The sequence below is a fragment of the Melospiza melodia genome, chromosome 10 (genome assembly GCF_035770615.1).
Source record: "Melospiza melodia melodia isolate bMelMel2 chromosome 10, bMelMel2.pri, whole genome shotgun sequence".
In the NCBI taxonomy this organism is placed as follows: domain Eukaryota; kingdom Metazoa; phylum Chordata; class Aves; order Passeriformes; family Passerellidae; genus Melospiza; species Melospiza melodia.
In genome coordinates, this window is record NC_086203.1 from 13,576,306 (window position 1) to 13,597,759 (window position 21,454).

A 21,454-nucleotide genomic window follows, 5' to 3' on the forward strand; every position below is an offset into this window, starting at 1 on the left:
AAAATTATTGTGTGTATAGCTCTTCAAGGGAAAAGCTTCCATTTCTGTCTTCCCTAAGAGAAAAGAGGTCACCAGAATCAGGGTGAGAATGTTTCCAAGGTTTGCCTTTGACAGGGCAGGCATGGAATTGCATGAGTGATTCTTACACAGGAGTGTGAAGATTATAATCAAGCTCTAAGAAGGCTGAAATTCCCAGGAAATCTATACACACGTATAAACCCTAAAATAATGAAAGATAAAGGTTTGGTAAAAGTATCAATCCCTCTGTTATTTCTGAGCAGATCCCAGGTGTTTAACAGAAAAACAGAATACGAATGTAGAGCCACACACACCCAGTTACACACAAAACCAGAAGTGAACCAGAATGGTTTATGAGAGACATCAAAATATCATCAACTAATTAAGTGCATCTTCTCCCTTTTGGGAAGATAACTGTAGCCTCTGTAGACTTGAAAAATCTACATGGATTTGGATAAATATGGAAAATGGAAGCAGAGCAGCCTCTCTAAATGCTGAGTGATTATAGGAGGGTATTTCTTTGGGGTTTTTTTGGCTGTGACCATAGAAGAAACTGCAGCACAGCAAGTTCCCTGCCATGGGCAGCAAGCACCATTTTACCTTGGAATGCCATTAGACCATCAATTGAGACAAGCACTGACTGAACAAATCAGAGAGAGCTATTTATCTACAAGCAGTCTAACAGATTAGGCTACCAATAATTACAGATATAAAATAATGCAGACTAGTCTACAATGTGGTTTTGTGAGCTTCTATTTTGTTGGAGTTCAATTTTGTACCATTCTTATAGACTGTTCTGTAGTGTCATCATAAAGAAAATTTAAACCAGTTTCTGTCATTTCCCTAAATCTTTCTGACCAGCCTGATACATGCCTTGATTTATAAAGTCTATGGTTATTTACAGATTTGCCCTCCATCGTTCTGAAATGAATTTTCCTTGAACGTTCATTTCCTGGCTGAAATTTTCTAAGACAAAGTAATACAGGGAGAACTTTCAAGGGTAACCTTGGCTATGAAATAAGTTAGGGAGCCTTTAGTCCAGAGGATCCTTGTGAGAAAAAAAATTAAGTGAGAAAAGCCTGAAGTGGTTTCATTTGGCCAAAGAAGGATGCTTGATATGCAGATGTTATTTCATTTCTGATTAAGTGAAAATTGAACTCTGTTCAGGTGGGAGTTGGAAGATAAAACTAACCTGAGTTACCAACACCACCAACCCAAGATAATTTCACATAAATCTTGAGGAAATTTTATCAAAACTATGAAAAGACGATTTAAATATTGAAAACAAAAAAAAAAAAAAAAAAACTCTTGTTAGCTAGTCTGCCATACCTTATGTTCCAGTGCTTAGTTTATATGTTAGCAAAACAGAGGTAATTAGGTTGGCATTAAATTCCAGTACATAAAAGCTGCTGAAATTTTCATTTGCAGAGATGTTTAACCATCATTTTCTTCACACTTTGAAAGTGAATATAGACAGTCTGCCTAATGTCCTCTTATGTAACATGCACCAAATGCAACAGAAAGCAATATGGAATAAAACATATCTGGGCATTTTCAATTTTACTTGTATTTCATACATAACACATTTAACCTGACAAGAAGAAAGGTAATAAGAATAAAAGTCATCAATTTGAAATAGTATTTTTTGGTTCTAATCCTTAAGCTATGAAAGAAAGTCTAAGTTTCCATGGAAAACATTCTATTACTAAAAAACAGACAAATAATATTCAGATAATAAATCCTGAGCAATAGACTTTTTGGCTGCTAGTAGGTGAAAAAATACTGCTGTCAAGTGACTAAAATAAGCATTCAATTCTCTAACAGTCTGAAATATAACAGATTTCACTACAATATCAACGTGCACTCAGGTACATGAAATACATGACACAAAGGACATCCACAACCACATTAGAAAGATTTTTAAATTTACAGTCCCAATAATAAACCTCCTTTTTCATGTGCTTGATAGAGAGGGCAGATATATGGAACTGCTGCTCCTCTGCAGCATGGCACAAGCCATTCCCAAGAGGGAGAAACACCAGGATATTGGGAAGTGCTGTTTGGAGTTCTGGTGAGAAGCATTTTTGTCTGTAATGTAGTGACCTTGCATCACCAGAGGCACATGCAAATTCCTAACACCTCCGTTCCCTTAAATAAATGAGAATATTCAATATGGCTATACAATAAAAAGGCTTTTTCCACTACTGAACTTGTATGCCCAGTTATGGGGATTGGGGGACAAACCATAAAAATATCCAACAGGTTTGGCTGCTGCTCCTGGACTGGGAAATTTGCTGTTCTGTCAGGATGGTGGGTGCCCATTTCACCCATTTCAGGACAGACTCAAGAGGAACCACAGCAAACTTCCACACTGGAATCCCTGTAGCAACATCATCCCCACTTGGCTCTTCTAAAGTCAAAGCTTGTAATGGAAAATGGATTTTCTTTAGGACATGATGCATAAACAGTCATTTTTTTCCCCATTTCTACTCTGGAGAAATACCTGCATTGTCCATAGCACTTTAACATATGTCTGCCTCCTGCCTTAAAGATATTTTAATAGATTTACTAGCAGCTATCATACCTGGATTTAACTTATTTTAATTTCCAGCCTCAAAACCAAACTATAATAAAATAGCTGTTGGACCTGTCACAGCCTGAACATAGCAAGAACTAAATGCCATGTTTTCAGCTAGTCAGAAAATTCTCTTTAAATAGAGAGATGATGATCATACCAGAAGACATCATCAGCTTTCATAATTCAAAATTCCTTTGTGTTGGTTGCAGCATATTACATGGCAAAACAAGGGGGATAAATATAAAAAAATATGTATATAAGAATATATATATATGAGTTAGGTCTGGAATGGGGTAGCCAAGGAAAATTCAGGAAGACATAGAAGTTAAAGGAAGCCCTTTTAAGTTAATTTACTATTATTTTACACATTCTCCTCCCAGGTCATCCTGTCTGAAAACTAAGGTGGTCTCAGGACCACATTTCCAAAGCTGTCACAGACTAAAGATAACTTGACAGCTGACAATTTACTGCCACTAATTTTAAAAATATCACATAGATCAGCTCCAAGAAGAGTACCATGACCCACTATAGGAATGCAAAAGGAGGCATGAAAAAAAAAATCTAAATTCTCTCAAAATATATCTCAAAGTTCCTTATTCTGTACAATAAAAAAGCTGCCAACTTGTTCCTTCTTAATTTTTTTTCTTCTTACTTTTGTTTCTCCTTTTTCTTCTTGCCTTTGGATATTCAAGAATCAAATGTGATTCAAGAATCGCAAAGAAGAAAAAAAAATATTAAGCCACATATAAAAATTTAATTTAAAAACCATAATAATGATTTTGAAAATATAATTTTAAAGGCAACTTAAGGATATTTACAATCACACTTGCAATATTCATTTTCCATGCTGGATCTCCAAGCACTTGGATCTTAACACCATTACTGGTCCATGCAGACATCTGCAGAGAGTATTTTGAAAAGAACATATATTTGATTCTGTCTGCTGCCTCAGGATGGAGAAGACAGGAAGGCAGTAATAATTCCATTAGAAACACCAAACTTCCTTGTCGCCACATTTCTCTTCACAGAGAAAAGCAAGGCACAATTCTTCCCAAGCATATATTTCTGGGTTTTACATTCTCTGAACCTCAGAGAAAGGAAAAACAATTCTTATCTCATTTGCTGTGCCTGTGTTTGTGCCAAAGTAGAATGCAATGTGGAGATTGTTTACCCTAAGGGATGGGGTTTTGTTTCTTTGGTCCATCAGGGCCAGGTGTGTGTGTTGGGACTGTTGGGTGACAGCCACGAGATTCTGCGCAGTTGAGATTCGGTTTAGATGTAATGTAATACAATGTAATATATTATAGAATAATATAGTATAATAAAGTAATCAATTAGCCTTCTGATACGATGGAGTCAGATGCATCATTCTCTCCCCTCATCAGGGGCAAAAATATTTACTGTACTTCCTCATGTGAAAACCTAATTTTTGTCTCTAAAATCTTGAAATCTTATCTAAAAAAGGAGTTGAAGCATGCATTAAATGCTGTTGCTCATCTCAAGGCCTGCTATGTACAAGCTGGTTTGCCAGTCCCCCCTCAGGGAGAGGGAAATGCAGTTTAGGAGGTGCCAAAACAGCATTTTCTTGCACTCCTCAGAGTGGTGGCCAACGCATTTGGGCCAGCTCCCTTCCCCGGGTGACTGGCAAGGGCCTGGCTGAGCTGTAATTACTGCTGGCAGCAGGAGCTGCCTGCTCCTCTCCACAGCTTTTGGAGAACCAGTTCATTTCTTTCCCCTGGTTCAGGCCATAAAAGTGAATTCCAAGTATCCCACCTCCTGTTTTATGTTCACTGTCCGTGTGCGCGGACAAAATCCTGACATCCCGTTAAGGATCTGAGTCACAAGGCACAGGAAGAGGCTTTAGAGGGACTGCTTCATCCCTGGGCTCTTCCTACAAGTATTTATGGCAAAAGCAAGCTGCTAAAATGGTAATGGAAAAGGGAGGAATTTAACGTGGGACATAACCTAGGCAGTGCTATAACCACGCCGTAAAAATTTCAGCAGGAACCTTTCCTGTGCAGACATTTCGAGGAGCCTTTTTTGGGTTCACATATTTGCTCCAGCTGAAATATCAGGCACATAAAACATGGAGACAATGCCACCACCAGAAGCATAATTAGAGATTTGGAGGAAGAGCTTCATCAGTTGTCCATTTAATTCTCTCTCCTAGCTCCAAGAGTGGAGATATACCAAATGCTTTGGAGCAAAAACGCTCCAAAAAAGAGGAATCAGAGCACTCTGCAATCTGGTAAAACCCTTCTGCATGGAAAGGTTCCCTGAACTCCTCTCTAGCTCTTCTTATAGAATATAAACAAGTCAAACTTTAATTACTGTAAGCTTTCACATACTAATGGAATATAAGGAGATTTAAAGAAATTTGGAAAGCAGCAATTTGCTTTGGAGTGATGTAATTTTACTTAATTGCTTCTAATTAAAATTATTCTACAAATGTAAAACAAAAATGTCTATTAATTCTCTGCATAAACTAAATTTAGGTATCAACTGAGTAGCTTATTCACAGTATTTACTATAATTACTGCAAGACTTTTGTAACTTTGATGATTTAAAAGTTTGGAGGCTTGATACCAAATAATGGTTTCTGCTGCATAAAGCAAAATAATCTTTCAAACTCCCAGTGCCTTTGTACTTTGACTGTGACTCACTAAATTTACATTGTGTGAAAGTACATGTAGGAGTAAAAGCACTTATGTATTATCAAGAAATATGACATTATAATCCCATGAAGTTACTACTTATAGAAAAAAATAAAACTGTTCCCATTCTCTTCCACACCTAAGTGTAAAGTGAATACCTTCCATTAATTTTACCTTGGATTAACTTTAGAAAGAAAAAGGACACAATATTTTTTGCATGTATTTTAAACTTCACTTTTAACACAAAGTTTTGAAATCAGCCATGAAACATAAAAATTGGCAATATCTTTCCAAGAAATTTAACTCATCTGAAAATAATTATTGTATTTTAAACTATCCTGTGATTTGTGTCAATCTGACAAAAAGTTGCGGCCAAAGTTGGGGTGGAAAATTAAACAAAAAAATATGTGAGATCATGTTGCAAACTTTCATATTTTAGAAATAGAACAAATTAGATCCAAATACAGTATTTTTAAAATGTTTTTATCTTCTTTTATCTTCCTTATTCTCTCTCCACGTTTTTGCTGCCTAGATTTTAATTCGGTTCTTCAAACAGCCCAACAAAGCCAATGCACCAGGACAAATGCGCCATTTTGAGGTGAAATTTGCTAACGTGAGTAAAACCAGTACTAAATGCTATTTTCCTCCTACAGATAAGCAATTTTCTTCTCCAAATTCTTCAATACTCCAAAGTCAGTGCATCACAAGAGAGCCGTGCCTGATTTATTCCATGGGGAGATTGCATTACCACCGGATGGAGCTCACCCCACCAGCACCTGAGCATGGACCTCTGACAGCAAACAGAGAATCAGGAGGAAACAACCACACTCAGAGCTCCTCTTGCTGTAGGAATCATGGGTTGGAAGGGATCTTAAAGCCATCCAGTGCCACCCCTGCCATGGCAGGGACATTTCCACTGTCCCAGGTTGCTCCAAGCCTCATCCAGCCTGGCCTTGGGCACTGCCAGGGATCCAGGGGCAGCCACAGCTGCTCTGGGCTCCTGTGCCAGGGCCTCACAGGGAAGAGTTTCATCCTGATATCCAACCTAAATCTCCCCTCTTTCAGTCTGTACCCATTCCTCCCTGTGCTGTCACTCCAGTTCCTGACAAAGAGCCCCTCTCCGGTTCCCTGTAGCTCCTTCAGAAAGTGCCGGGCGGTGTCCGCACGAGCTTCTCCTCTCCGGGGTGAGCAGCCCCAGCTCTCCCAGCCTGCCTCCTTAGGGGAGGTGCCTCCACACCCTTATCAACACCCTGGACTCTCTCCAACAGTTTTTATGTTGGAGGCACCATCTGAAGACACTTCCAGAACCTGGCAAAACATGGAGTGTGGAAATCCAGACCCTGGCTTTGTTTTTAAACTTGGGGGGTGGAGAAGAAAACAGATTTCTCTCAGCCAACAATTTTGGCACTGTATTACCATTGCTTTCCTCCAAAAAAAAAAAAAAACCAATTCCAAGAGCCTCCTAAGGAAGTCACAGGCTGCCACCTTTGGGCCCAGCTGTGTCGCAGAAACATCTGTGCAGTGCAGGGTCAGCATTTCACCACTTCAGCAAGGTGGAATGTCTCCATCAGTGCATTTCCCTCTGCCTAATGAAGTTCAAGCCAAATCACCACCAAGGCCCAGAATGAGATTGTTGATGTCATGGCAAAGCAACAAGCAAAATAAAATGAAATTGTAGTGGCAGCAGCACCCAGGAAACAATTCCTCTCAGCAATTTACTTCTCACATCACTCTGTGGCACTGACTACATTCCCCTCACTGCATGGATGCCATGGGAAGCAGATGGTAACACATTTTTAACCCCAAGCTCCCCAAGTCTAATAACAGACTCTTAATTAAGGAAAAATCAGGGAAAATAGTCTTTAATAAACAAATGGGTTACATGAATACAAAATGCAGAGGGCATGTTTAAAAATAGGCAAAGACCAAAAGCAGGAACAATGAGTTAAATTACAAAAGCAGTTATTAAAATGTCTGTTTTGAATATCTAAAAAAAAATAAAACCTTGAAAATGCACTATTCTAGGGAAAATTCTGCAGTGGCAGGAAGAGATTCCCAGTGCAACTTGAAGTTTTTTCTTAAATTCAGCAATTCACTAACAAATCATCATTAAAGCCTTGATCCCCAGGGCATCCTAAAAGCACTTTTGCAGCATTAGTAATAGGCCATTTAATTCCCCCACTTTATTTCTAATTTCTAATTAGGCTTTAATTCATCATATATCTTATCCTCTCATTGTGATAGCCTGTATTCCTAAGGAAATGGGAATTTATCTTTCTGAGCTAAAAGTTTTTACACTCAGGATTGCTGGATCATGGTGTTCCTTCTGCTTGTTTGCCATCTCCCTCAAACTATCCTAAAATAAATCTAACTGTTTATTATTGAAATATCCTGCTTTCCCTTATCTGCTTATGCTGCTCAGCTGGCATTTTGGAAATGCAAGAATTGGTGACATTCCATGTATCACCACCTCAAACCACATCAAAAAGTCCTCTGTACCAGCAGCCTTGTCTTAAAATAACCTTGAAGAGCTTCACCATGGAACGCTGATTAAACATCTGGTCCCACTGCATGTCACCCAGACAAGGGATGGTGCCAGGGGCTCCTCGTCCTGCTTGGATTTCTCCTACCTATGGATTGCTGCACTTCTTGACTATCTAAAATGTTCTACTGGACAGCTTCTTTTATTGTCAATCTGAAAAAAAAAAAAAAAAAAAACAAAAAAAAAAAAAACCCACACACCAAAAACCCATCCCCAAATCAACTGCTTTTCCTTGTGACTCTTCCTCCATTTTCTCCTGCCCCAGGTATAAGGTTATCAGCATGTTACATCTAACGCCAAAATATCTTTGTGATCTTAAGCAAAACAGAAGAACTGGAATGAGGGTAGAGCAAGTGGAGTGGAGCAGAACAAGGGGAGAATTGGGGTGAGCTTAGAGCAGAGCAGACCCGAATTCCTGCACCTGCAATGCAGCACATCCCAGCTCTGCCTCGGTGACTCCAGCAGCAGCAGGAATCTGCTCAGGGGAGAGGGATCAGCTGCACCTCAGGAATCACTCCTGCACCCACTAATTCTGACACTGGGGAGACATTTCAGGACCCTCCCAAGTGCCTGTGCTGGGGACAGGAGTGAGACCCCAGGAAATGCTATTCCTCTGCTTCTTTGTCAGTGGGAAGCCTGAGTTTGTAGCTGATGCCCAACAGATATTCCTGTTGTGGTTCAGTTTAATTTGTTTGGTTCTAAATATCAGCAGAAGATGGAGTTGCGAGGAAAAGGAATTTTTAAAAAATGTGTTCCTGACGTACAGCAGAGCCTGGGTGGGGCTGCCAGGTGATCCCACACTCAGACACTCATCTGAGGCTGAAAAGCACTGCAGCACTGCAGGGTCTGCATTTCCTCCCAAACCCTCACAGCAACACCAGCACCCAAAACAATCCAGTTCCCTCTGCTGATACTTTCTGAAGGAGCAGCATGCATAGATCATGCTGAGAGAGAGGCTGCTTTTCTTTAGCCTGCTGATCTCATTATAAGCAAATACGAAGGCAATCTAATTTTATCGGCCACAAAACAAAGAGCGTGTTTAAATTTTAACATCCAGCCAAAACCTCTTCTGCTTATAATTTGAGTTTAAACTTATACAGCATGTTCATTACCATAAACAATCTGCAAAATGGCCAGAAAACAAACTCCCCCCTTGTAATCTGCTGTCAGAAAACCACAAAGAAATAAACATTGGCATCTCAGCTTTGCTTTCACTTTGCTCTCAAGGCTTTGGAAAGACCAGCTGAGAAGTTTTCCTTCCAAATAAAATGAAAATTTTAAACAAACCAAAGAATGCTTCCAGATGTTTTTTCTTTCAAGCATACCTTAATAAATGACCCTGAATAAAGAAAACTTCAAGGTAGATAAATAGTGTCTTGGAGGATAATGAATTAAGGAAGGGCTCTAAGTATTACAAAATTATACTCATGTTTCATCTCAATTGATTTTGTCCACCTAATCAGTAAAATCAACAACAACAATTTGACTTTCTTCTTTGTGAAAGAGAACAAAATACTATTTTAAAATATGAGATAATTTCAATTTAATAAATACTACATGTGCAGATAATGGGATTTCCATGAAAAATTCAAAGAGCATTGCTCTTCATCATTAAATTCAAGTTAATCAGCATATTCTTCTGCAGATTCAATTAAAAACCAATATTCTAAATTTATTACTCAGTTGTAAATATCAATTTGGTTTCCCAGCAAAACAATATGAATCTGCAGTAAACAGCTCAATCATTCTGGAAGTTGTCTAAACACCAACCCCAATAGCAACAGAAAAAATAAACAAGAGAAAAGCCACAACAGCAACTTCTCCAAAATCCAGAATACGTGGTACAACATATTGTACCTTAACAAACCAAGAGAATTGACAAAAAGTGGTGATAACCAACAGGAACAAAGACTGCTATTTGCTTATCAAACGTTACAAATTATTGTTTTAAACAGATGTTCATTTTGAATGCCATATGGGAGATGGGAAGGATCTGTCAAAGCACAATCCTGATGGAAATCTCCTAATCAAACCTGACAGAAAACCAAACCAACAGATCGACAGCCAGGAACTGCAGATGCCTCATTTGCTTTGGAAACCCAACCTGAAAGGAAGGGCTCACTAACAACAACCACCACATCCCTTCCAGAGCTGGTGGCAGCGCCCACAAACCCCAGCATGACAATATTTAATGGGAAAACAATTTATCCAGAGAGCACAACCCCTGGAGAACCCAGGGGGATGGATCCAAGAGGAGCTTTGCCTCCCCTCCCCATGTGACTGCCCCAATTCCCTACAGGGGTGCCCTTCCTGCCCAGGAGAGGAGCTCCCACAGCTCCTGGAGGAGTGAGGGAGCTCCCTGGCATGCAGGGAAAAGGACAGGAGCACAAGGACGGGCACGGAATGAAGGCAGGCTGAGAAAACCTGGCCTGGTTAGGCCTGGCTTTCCAAACCCAAGCCCAGCAGCTGCTCTCAAACTCCGCCATGGGGAACAGGCAGGTTTGGCCAAGCTGGAGAGAGCAGGAGCTGAGGGAACCCTGGAGGGAGCAGGAGCTGAGGGAACCCTGGAGAAAGCAGGAGCTGAGGGAATGTTGGAGAGAGCAGGAGCTGAGGGAACCCTGGAGAGAGCAGGACCTGAGGGAGTCTTGGAGAGAGCAGGAGCTGAGGGAATGCTGGAGAGAGCAGGAGCTGAGGGAACCCTGAAGAAAGCAGGAGCTGAGGGAACATTGGAGAGAGCAGGAGCTGAGGGAATGCTGGAGAAAGCAGGAGCTGAGGGAATGTTGGAGAGAGCAGGAGCTGAGGGAATGTTGGAGAGAGCAGGAGCTGAGGGAATGCTGGAGAGAGCAGGAGCTGAGGGAACCCTGGAGAGAGCAGGAGCTGAGGGAATGTTGGAGAGAGCAGGAGCTGAGGGAATGCTGGAGAGAGCAGGAGATGAGGGAATGCTGGAGAGAGCAGGAGATGAGGGAATGCTGGAGAAAGCAGGAGATGAGGGAAGCCTGGAGAAAGGGAACACCGAGCTCCACAGCCTGAGGAGGCCCTCAGGACCATCACTTCCAGGTCTGAAAGGTGCCCTAAGTAGTTGCAGACTCCACTTTAATGTTTCCCTCTCCTCTCCCATAAGTTCCTGTTCATTATTTTCATATTTTCTGTTTGGCATATAGAAACAGGATAATTCCAAGTTTGAACTAAATTTCTCCATTACTATAAAAATATATTTGATTAAACAGATGTCAGCAAAATTTTATGGAGTGAAAATTGAGTAACAGATGGTGAGGTCTGTGGAGTTCAAAGAGGCTGTATTTTATTAAATAGGAAATTTGACGAAAAGAATTATTTTGCTGGAAATACTGATGCAGTGTTTAGGCAAATGTAAAACCATTCTTACTTGATAGAAAACAGTAAGTTTGAAAAAAACTTATAATAGATATATTCATACCATGAACCTCACTCAGAACATTAAAACAGGGGATTTTATTCCAACTTCTTTTTACTGATGACAGCACATCAAGGTTCTCAAAGAAAAACAATGGAGAAGAAAAAAACCCAGCTACCAAACCAAAAAGAACTATGACCTTGATTAAGCATCCTGAGCAAAATACATCCTTTGTCTGATGCACAAATATTGTGAAAACAAGTCTAGAAGTACAAGACCATGGGATAATAAACAGTTACACCAAACTTACATTACAAGCATTAAACAAAATTGCAAATAATGGCTTATGTGCTGTGGGAAATGAGACAGAGGGATTATAACTCCTGAATGCCATTAATGTACCACCCCTATTCCAGCTTTACTGCTTGGAGTGGTAGAAGAACATTGCCACCAGTGGAACATAGACAGAGAGTCAATGAAATGAAAAGAACACCATAAATGTAATTATTATTGCATAAAATGATTTCTCTCCCTATTCCTATGGCTCTCAAGTCTTTTCTTCAAGCTGATATTTTAAACATTTTATTACATTATTGGGAAAAAAAAAAATCAAAGGGCAAAAGTAGTTTCAAATTCATGACCAGGCTCCTTCTGCATCAAAGAGAAAGCTACAGTACCCTGTGGAATAGCAGTCAGGGAGCTGCCTCACATGTCCAGGGGGAAGAACTGGAGAAATCCAATAGTTCCAGAGCACTCAGCCGTGCTGAGAGCTGCCTGTTGTCCAAAGCAGCCTTGTGCTGGATCACAGGCAGGAGACGCCTGTGATTCCCCCACAGGGAGGAACTCTGAGGAGGAGATAATTGGAGCTTTCTGAGCGGACAGAGCCCCTCTGACATGCAAGAGGCACCAGCACAGCCCAGCTCCATCAGAGAGCTCTGCTCCCTCCAAAATCCTGCTGGGAGCTGCTCCTGCTCTGATCCCACCCAGCGCAGCTCCGGGCTTGGTGCTCCCGTGGATCAGAGCTGCAAGTGCTGATGCCACCAGGAGTGAAACCATCACAAACACGTAACAGACATCTCTGAGCTCGTGTCTTCATTTCTCAGGGACATTCCCCACCAGGTGTTTGGCTGTGCTGTCAGGGCTGCTGATGTGAGCAGCCCCAGGGCTGTGGGAGCTGCTCCACGCTCACAGTGGGAAATGCTGCTGCTGCTGCTGCTTTTTCAGAGTGGGGCAGTGAACTGAGCCCCCCCAGACTGTGAATGCACCAACAGAGCTTACAGCACACCAGCCTTTATGGTTGATTAACTAAGATCATCTCTTATTAGTGGGTTTAAACCTTGATACCAGCGCCACAAGAAACATTTTCCCACAAAGACTGTATTTTAGGAGAGAAACAGTCAGATAATGTTTGACAGACTGATAAAAGAACCGACTAATTCAAGCCTCCACAAAGCAAAATACCCTCCTCGAGTTTGCACTTCAGGGTTTTGAACAAGAACAAGCTCTTGAGGAGCAATGCTCAGCTTTACAGCCCATCCATCCTTCCTCCCTCTCTATTGATCCATTTATCAGTCACATCCAGGTATCTGTGCTGCTCACAGGCTCCAAATAAACACATGAGATTGTTCCTGGGTTTATATCACTACCAGAGTAATTTAGGTCACGTTTAGCACTGCCCTGCAGCCTTCCCAAGGAAGAACTGACTGGATTCAAGCACGTTGAAACCACATATATGTTGTCTGAACTATCTTCACATGCTTTTAGACCTAGAAATCCTGTATTTAAATTAGCAGGAAAAGGAAACGTTGGAGGTGGGTGTTAATTACTCCTATTTACAGGCTTTTTAGCAGTTTCCCATATTGGTTAAAACAGAAGCTGTATCTTATTTTCAGTGATTCAAAAATCAAGGCAAGAGACAGAAATTCATCAGAAAAATCAGAGACTACTTTTCCAGAGATATAAAAGAAAATTCAGCTTACACATCTCAGGCATCAGCCTTTAGATCTATCCTTTATCTTCCTAAGGCAAACATGATTATCAATCTATAAAAAAAATCCTGAAATAGTCACCAAAAAAACTCCTCTTAATCTTCAGCTGTTCAAGGATTCTGCAGTTTTCAAAAGAACTCTTAAGCACAAGACATTTTGGGGTTTGAAGTATTCAGTGTTAAGGGCATGAAAAATATCACTCAAAATGTTTAAAAGGGATTTCAAAGCTTGACCCAAGTTGATAACCCTGGTTAAGATTTTCATTTCTGGATATTTAAGATAAAATGGCTGAGGACTTACAGAGAGCAGAAACCAGTTTTACAGCAGCATTTTAAGTTGCGATAAGATTCCTAAATATAAACGCCCAAAGCTGATGTGCCAGAATGTTCATTGGGTATTTTTTAAATGAAGGCACAAGGAATGATCTTAGACTTATATTTAACCTCTACACAAGAGGCAGTTGAGCATTTAGGGAGATCTGAAGGAAGGTCTTGTTCTCATCAGATCATCTTTCTTCAGCTTTGGAAGAAGAAGTGCTAATTTCCATTCTTCCCCATTTTCTGACGTGCTTTAGGACTCATTGTGGATGTGGGAAAAGAAATTATTTGACCTCTTGAATAGAAGGAAAAGGGAAGTGGGAGGGTCATGTCTGGAGAGAGATCTCTGCCCCCTATTCCATATCAGCACTCTGGGGCCTCAGGGAAATTTCTCAGGGCCAAATCTGACAGCTACCAGAGAGGTTTATTATGAAATGAATGAGGAAAAGTACTCTTGGGATAATCTTATGGAAACGTCTTTTTATTCCTGCAGTGAAAGGCAGGAAAAGTCCATCTAAAAATACCAAATAATTTACAAATGGAGTCAGAAGAACAAAAAAAAAGTGTCAATATGCATAATGCTCCCCCAACTGGGTAAACTCAATTAGAATAAAAACGACTTGTTAGAATCATCATTCTAAGGTGCTTTTAAATACCTTTAAGATAATTGTTACCATACTGGAGCCAGAAGTTCCCGAGGAGCTGCCTATTGATCCCTTTCACTGACAAGTTACTGGTTAGATAAAATCTCATGCCCACTGTTGGTGCTTTTTTGTTGGTATTTTCACAGAGAATGTTGAACACTTTTAAAAAAATTATTTGGTTGACAGGAGGCTGCTCTGTGCCTTGGGAATGCCAATGGATCCCTGATGGTGCCACCTTACACACAGGGGTGACAGGGACACAAGGAGGGAAGGGTCTCCCCAAGCACAGCCTTGCGCTCAGTGTCTTCTTTAATGCAAGCTGAAAGCAAAGTGCTCCAGCTGATAACCAAAAAATAGAAACCAAACAGTTAAGGTCTGTCTGATTAATTGCTCTACTTAGCTAATTTGATAAGCCCTCCATCAGTTTTCCATGCCTCCTTCATTGGCTTGATCTACTCTGCAAATTAATCTAATTATGAACACCTGCAATCCAAAGCCCATCTCTGCAGAAGTTCAAAAGCTCCTATTTATACTCAGTATTTCTCTAAAGGTCAGTTCTGAGCCCCATCCTGCCACAAGAAGCCAAGGAAAGGGCACAGCAAGGGGAATGTGCAGTAGAGGAACCACTCTGCCTCAGCAATGCTTTATTCCCTCTGTATTCAGCAATATAAACTGCATTTTACAAGAAAAATCTGATAACAATTTACAGCAGACAAAAGATGACAAAGTCATCACAGTGCCCACATTGATCAGATCAGCCTCACACCAGGAGGGGAATGACAATGCCAGCTCAAATTCAGGGTGCCATGGGATCCCCAAAGAAACCAGGGACTGCACAAGGAAAGTGCCAACTTGAGCTGATAAAACTATTTTGAAAAATTCAGCATCACCTAGAGTGAATACAAGTCAGATAATAAAAGATTAACTGTGTGTTTATGGTGTAGATGTGTGGCTTTCCCTTGATTCCCTGAAAAGCCATTTCTATTTGCACCAGTTCTTCACACAGGACAGAACTCTGCCAATAGAATCCAATCACAAAACTTGGGCTGCAGTATTTCCAAAAGCATGGACTGGTAACTGATTTAAAACCAATTGTATTGATAGTTTTAATTGATGTCTCTGATTGCTACTTTATCCTCATTCATTATTGTGAATATAAATTAGAAACAAAAGGAAGCCCCAAGCAGTTTTATCTGGCTATAAAGATTTCTTGCCACTGGATTTGCAATTCCTTTTCACAAATTATTTTGTGGGCAGAATTTTTAATACTCTGTTTTAATCATAATTTTCTCCCTCTCAACATCATTACAGAAAGATTGAACATCATAAAATGTTTTTTTTTTCATCAAAATCAGAAAAAGTTACAGTTCAATTCATGTGGGGGTTTGTGCTAGCCTTGATAAAATGTATTTTTAAAAGACAAATAATAACACTGTTAGACTTGCCTGACTCAAAAGCAATTTGCATTAGTAAAATTTAACTGTAAGCCCTTGAGATGCCAATGGTTTATTGTATTTGTTGTAAAAAATATTTTAGCCAAGCAATGCCAAACTTGGGGCCTTCTGCAGTAACTGTGGCAAGGAAAATGAGGAAATTGTGCTTCAGAGAACATCTGCAGGGCTTGCAGGGGACCCCAAAATGAAGGACACTCCTAACCTACCTCAAAATACTGGTCCAATATTTTAAACATGAGAGTATGAGGAAGTTATTGATGGAGCCATTAACTGTCTCTCTGGGGCACCCAGATTAATTAAATTCAGAGTCAGTTCTGGATCCTCAGAGCCTTTCCAAACCTCCAGCAAGCACCTGCAGAACTGCTCCAAAGATCACCATGGACAGCACAATGTGGGGGAAAAGTCATGAATTACATGGAAAAGCTGCTAGAATGTCAGAAAAATGTAGAAAACTACACCAAAAAGAAAAAAAAAATGTTGGCATTAAAAGCCCTGACAGATGTTAAGCTTTTGTTCTTGCATCATCTCCCTTTGCAGAGCTCTGAGTAATTAAATGTGATGAGTTGCAATGTATTTGCAAGGGTTAGGCCACAGTGTGCACCAGCCAGCCTGCCTCTAAGTTTGTTATCAAAGCCTCAAGAATTCATCAAGGCTATTAGAACATAAATTGTACTAAATTTCTGTACTAAATTAAGGAAGAAGAGGCTGAGAAACTGAACGCCAAGACCACAAGAACTAGATAACAGAGGACTGTGAAACACCTGGACTGTAACCAATCATTACTCTGAGAAATACAGGCAGAAAATGAGTAAAAAAGACAAAAGCAGTAATCAGAAAGTGTGTACTTAGTACTTAGTATCTATAAATATGTGCATAATGTAAACAATAAACAACTTCTACTTAATCACATTAGCCAGCTATTCAAAACACCTAAATTTCCCACATTAGTGATGTGCAACAGAGCAAGGGCTTGTCCCTGCCATGACCCCAAAGCTGCCCAGAGCCCCTCACCAGGGGAAAGGATTCCTCTGGGAGCTGAGGATGGTTCCTGACACCCCAATGGATGTCCCAGGATGCCACAGCACAATGATGGCTCCCAGAAACACCAGGAATCTCAGCTGAACGTGGCCACTGATTACCCCAACATCTCCATGAGGCAGATCCCAGTGGAGGACTCAGCTGAGGTGAACTGGGGAAGAGGATTAAAAATCCTAAAAATCCGTGTCCCTTAAAGCCTTGGCCACTCCTCTGCCATCCCCAATCCCATCAGCAAGGGAAAGCTGTTTATTAACTTCTGCTCTCAGAGGTGGAGGTCACCAAGCAGCTCAAACATCCTGAGGCATATGTAAGGGAGAACTTAGGAAATAAAAAAAAAATTAAATGGAGAAAAAAAAGGAAGAAAAGAACACTGGAGCCACATGAAGACAACTTATTTCCAGTTAAAACCATGAGGGAAAATAATTTAAAAATATGTATCAGTAAACCCAGAAACACAGCAGAAGGTGTTTGTTACTTAACCCCTAAAAAAAAGACCAAAAAAAAGAAAGCAGAACACAGTAGGAAACCTTTTGATAAATGTGAGGCCTAATCCCAAAAGCTGGTTTATTTTCATATCATTATAAAAGGGGCAGTTTGCTAATATTTGGAGGAGAAGGGAAGGAGAAGGAACATGTGCTGCTGAGGAGCAGCACAGGGGCTTCTTTTGCCTATACAAAATGAGTTTATGAAATATATTTAACTGAGTTATTTTAAGAAGTGCCAAAAAGTTGGCAGCCACAGAGAATTCCTTAGCATAGCTAAAGAGCCTGGGGGTTTGGAACCAGGACAAAATGGGATTCACTGGACCCAGGCTGGGCCTGTTGTATTGCTGTTTGCAGATCTCCTCATGGACAGGAAATCTGCAGGAATTCTGATTCCTGGCAGGAATCCTGATGTCACTGATTGCTTGAAACTACAAAACTGGCCCCATCCTGCCTTATCTGCAATTTTGACCAAGACCACTGGAACTTTGAGGCCATTATCAGATCCTTCGCAGGTTCTTAAAACTCATTTTGCACCGGATGTTGTAGAAAACTGGAGATTTGTCACTAATTCAGCAAAAAACAAAGACTAAACTCATTCCCATGTGTTTATGATGATTTCAAATGATTGGTTGCTAAAATAACATGATACCCCTTTGATATAATAATCTCTGGAATGGCAACATGGACAACAGGAGGAGATCAGGCTCACCATGAACATAGTGCACCAGGCGAGGAGATCTTTGTGTCACAGCATGCAAGACCTGTTAAAAACAAAGAAAAAAACCCGTTTATGTTTGGGAAATTTAAATAATAATTATAATGAATGCGAAATCAAAGAGAAAGGCAGTTCAATCATTGAAAAGCAGCTCCATTTAAATCCAAATGCATTTATTGCACAATTAATAAAATTAAGCTCATCTCTCTTGTGTTATTCCATAACAGAAAATTTAAAAGTGACTCTTAAAAAAATCAAGTATAACACACCTTAAAAAAAATTAAATATTACACACCTTCCAATAGAATTGAAGCATTTAGTATTGCTTAATTCCAGAAAATTCTAACTAACAATGCACACAAAAGCCACCATACTTGTTAGCACTTACAATTATTTTGTAGTAGCATTCAGGTCTACAAGCATTCAACAAAACTGATAACCTCAATTTTTCTCAGAATCAAATATCTTGAGGGGAAAATGTTTACTGAATAAATACAAGCATGAATCAGGGCACATGAAAGTTTTCCTCTCTTCCTGTTGGAGATGAAAACAAACATCTCTTCCAAGAATTACATCAGGACAAACTCGCAGGTGTCACAAATCTAATGCCAGGACGAAATTTTCAACAAAGATTCTATTTCAAGCCCTTCTGGGGGTGATTTCACGTCAGCAGAGACAGAATCCTGTGTGCAGCACATTTGTCAAGACACAACTTGCCAAGCAATGAGTTCAGCAGAGCCCCTCGCGCTGCCTGGGGAATGTCTCCCTCCCAAACCAGCAGATTGATGCAGGAACACAGCAGTGCCAGCCCTACAGAGCTCCAGGACACAGGGATTCAACAGCAGTTTCTCTCCCAATGCCTCAAAGCACTTCAGAGCATCAGAGGGATGCACAAACAGAGTGGACCTCGTGTTATTAAGAGCCAGAAAGGAATTCCCAGTCTCTGGGTTCTGCTGCGCAAATGCTCGGCCAGAAATTAAAAGGACAACACGACTTATCTGGGAGCCAAAGCTGACTTAGGGAGGTGATACATCATGAATTAAATTGAAATCTGGCCAGAACAAAACCAAACCAAGCCTAACCCACTTGATTGAAGTGCCGTGTAAGCACTACAAGCGATAAAAATACCTCTCTGCCATCCCAAGCTGACAGAAGTGCTTGCAGGAGTTCCAAGCCAAACATCTTGTTCCACCACCTGGGCTACCAACATCTCTTTAGCACATTTATCCCAGAGATTCCCCATTGTGGGAACACATGAAAACAGCTAAAAACCAGAGCTCTCTCACTCTGAATTGCACACACAACGCTGGAGCTGAGCAAACAGCAAGTCCATCTTGTCCAGGAGCTGAGAATGCAATCCCCCTACTGGATACCAGTCCCAAAAATCAGCAGGTGACTCCAGGAATCAAACAGCAAACAAGGAGACACAGCAGGGGGAAATACCCAAATACCCAAAGGCTTTGGAGTACAGCAAGTCAGAACTTCTCTGCCAGAGGGGATGGAAACGGTACAAAGTTGATTAAATGAATGAAAAGGGGACTCCCAGCAGGATTGGATGCAGGCAGAGATGGGAACAGTCGGCTCTGTCCTGGCTAAATCCAGTACCAACACTCACCCTTGGAGGCCTAAGCTGTAAAAACTGGTGTGTCCTTAAACCTCCTGCTCCCCTTTGCCTCAGCAGTAAAGTTGTCCCACTTCTGTGAGATTGATTTTGTGTATAAATTCAGAGGATAACATAAAAAGTGCACAAACACTGGGGTGATAAAATAAAATAAATGTCTCATTGGTATTCTCAATATATTTCTCTGACTCTGTAAAGACTCAACATTTTCAGCCTGGGAAGGATAACAAAACCAGAGTCCAGGAGTAATCAATGCTACTTTTAAAATGCATTTTTACTTTAATCAGGGATTACTTAAACCCCAGCCAGATCAATATTTATTTATTCTTTCATCTGGCTTTCCCAGAGTTTTAGAAAATTATAGTTGTCAAAGGTATTGCCTATTGCTGTAAAATTCCCTGTGAAGGAGTTTGATGTAAGAAAGCCAGTCACTCATGAAAAAAAATTAAAGTCCTACAAAATTTATAGTTAAATAAAAACCTTTGTGCTTCATTCATTTCCCTAAATAGCTTAAACCCTTGCTGGAGCAGAAATTCAGTGTGCCTGCAAATCTGTCATTTGCTGCAGCTGCCTAAAAATATGAATAACCATAAAGAAATGGATAATCAAAGAATTTGCTAGAAAGAAAAGAATCTTAGTGATTTTTAAGATTGGTTTTGATGAGGGAAAGGTTTCACCTTCCCAAAGCGAAGATGGAATAATAACAAAAATATGTGACAAAATTATAACAAATTAGACGAGTTCCTATTTCTCCAATAGCCAGAAATCTGGAAGAGTCACATAGGTAGCAATTGTGGGTTCTTCATCAACAAACCCATTTCCTATGAAAAGGAAAATAGATTCTCTTTGGGGTACAAGGGCATGGGGGAAGCTTGATTAAGCATTAAAAGAAACTTCTAAAAGGGGAGGGAAACAAAAGGATCATTCTCTGTCTGTCAGTCAGCTCTGGGATGCTCAGCTGCTGCCAAACATCCTGAGAACTTCTTATTTACTTTAAAAACAAATTCACAGATACTTTTCTTTATATTTGGGGCTACTGGACAAACACTTTTCTTTACAAGGTAAGGCAGAGCAGTTCCAGCCTTTCCCAGCCCAGAGCTGCAGCCCTGCCAGGTGTTTCCACACAACCAGAACCCAAAGTGACACAAGAACAGAACTACAACAGCTCCAAGCAGAATCTGATGGTGACCGTTTGCTTCATTTTTAACTGCTGATGACCAAGGTCTAGCAAATATCATCTTTGAGAACCCACATGTCATGCCGCAGTCAAACATTTAAAGTCAATTTTGTGCTGCTGAAATGGGATCGTTTCCCCAGGATTCTGTGGCAATTAGGAGCAGCACTCAGTAGGGTTATTTTTAGCAAGTGCACCTCATTCACACATTTCACAGTGCTGCTCAGGGATCACTGATCTATATGCATGACTGCAGTGATAAAATCTGGCAACACTCTTTAATAACTGTTTAAACTGTTCTAGGCGTGTTTCGAGCAACGTACAATTATTCCAACACCTAAAAAGAGCTTTTCCACTTGCAGGATTTTCCACTACTCAGTATGTGCACCCTTGCAGTTGGATAGTTAAGATTTTCCATTATTTCCTTTATTTGATTTGCACCTTTTCAGCCAGTGGACAAAGAAGGTGTCCCTGCCCATGGAAGGGGGCTGGAAATGGATGGTCTTAAAGGTCCCTTCCAACCCAAATTATTCTGCTCACAAAAGATACCTAAGATGGGATTTGCAAAGGCTGGAATGAGAGATTCTTATCCTGATTCACAAATTGATGAGGTACAGCTGGAAAACATGTGTCATTCACCAACACAACATTTATATAAATATTGAGAATGATCACCGTAAGATCTGTATGATTTTGTTAAATTTTAGTGAGCATAATGTATTTGGCATAACACTGAACAAAGCCAAAATTAAAACTGTAGCTTGGTTAGTTTGCTGGGTTTTTCAATTTACAACAAATTCCAGAAACATGTTCACTGCATCACCACTGAATTTCTTTATATTTTCTAAATGTC

General features: G+C 40.4%; 1 protein-coding gene across 9 annotated transcripts in view; it reads right to left on the bottom strand.

Moving 5' to 3' along the window:
• The window catches only part of ATP2B2 (ATPase plasma membrane Ca2+ transporting 2), a 407,966-nt gene that overhangs the window by 289,291 nt on the left and 97,221 nt on the right, over positions 1-21,454 (bottom strand). For all 9 annotated transcript variants that reach the window (XM_063164432.1, XM_063164430.1, XM_063164426.1 and 6 more), the window contains exon 2: positions 17,801-17,852. The gene's annotated coding sequence lies outside the window, so the exon portion shown is untranslated. The remainder of the gene's footprint in view (positions 1-17,800; positions 17,853-21,454) is intronic.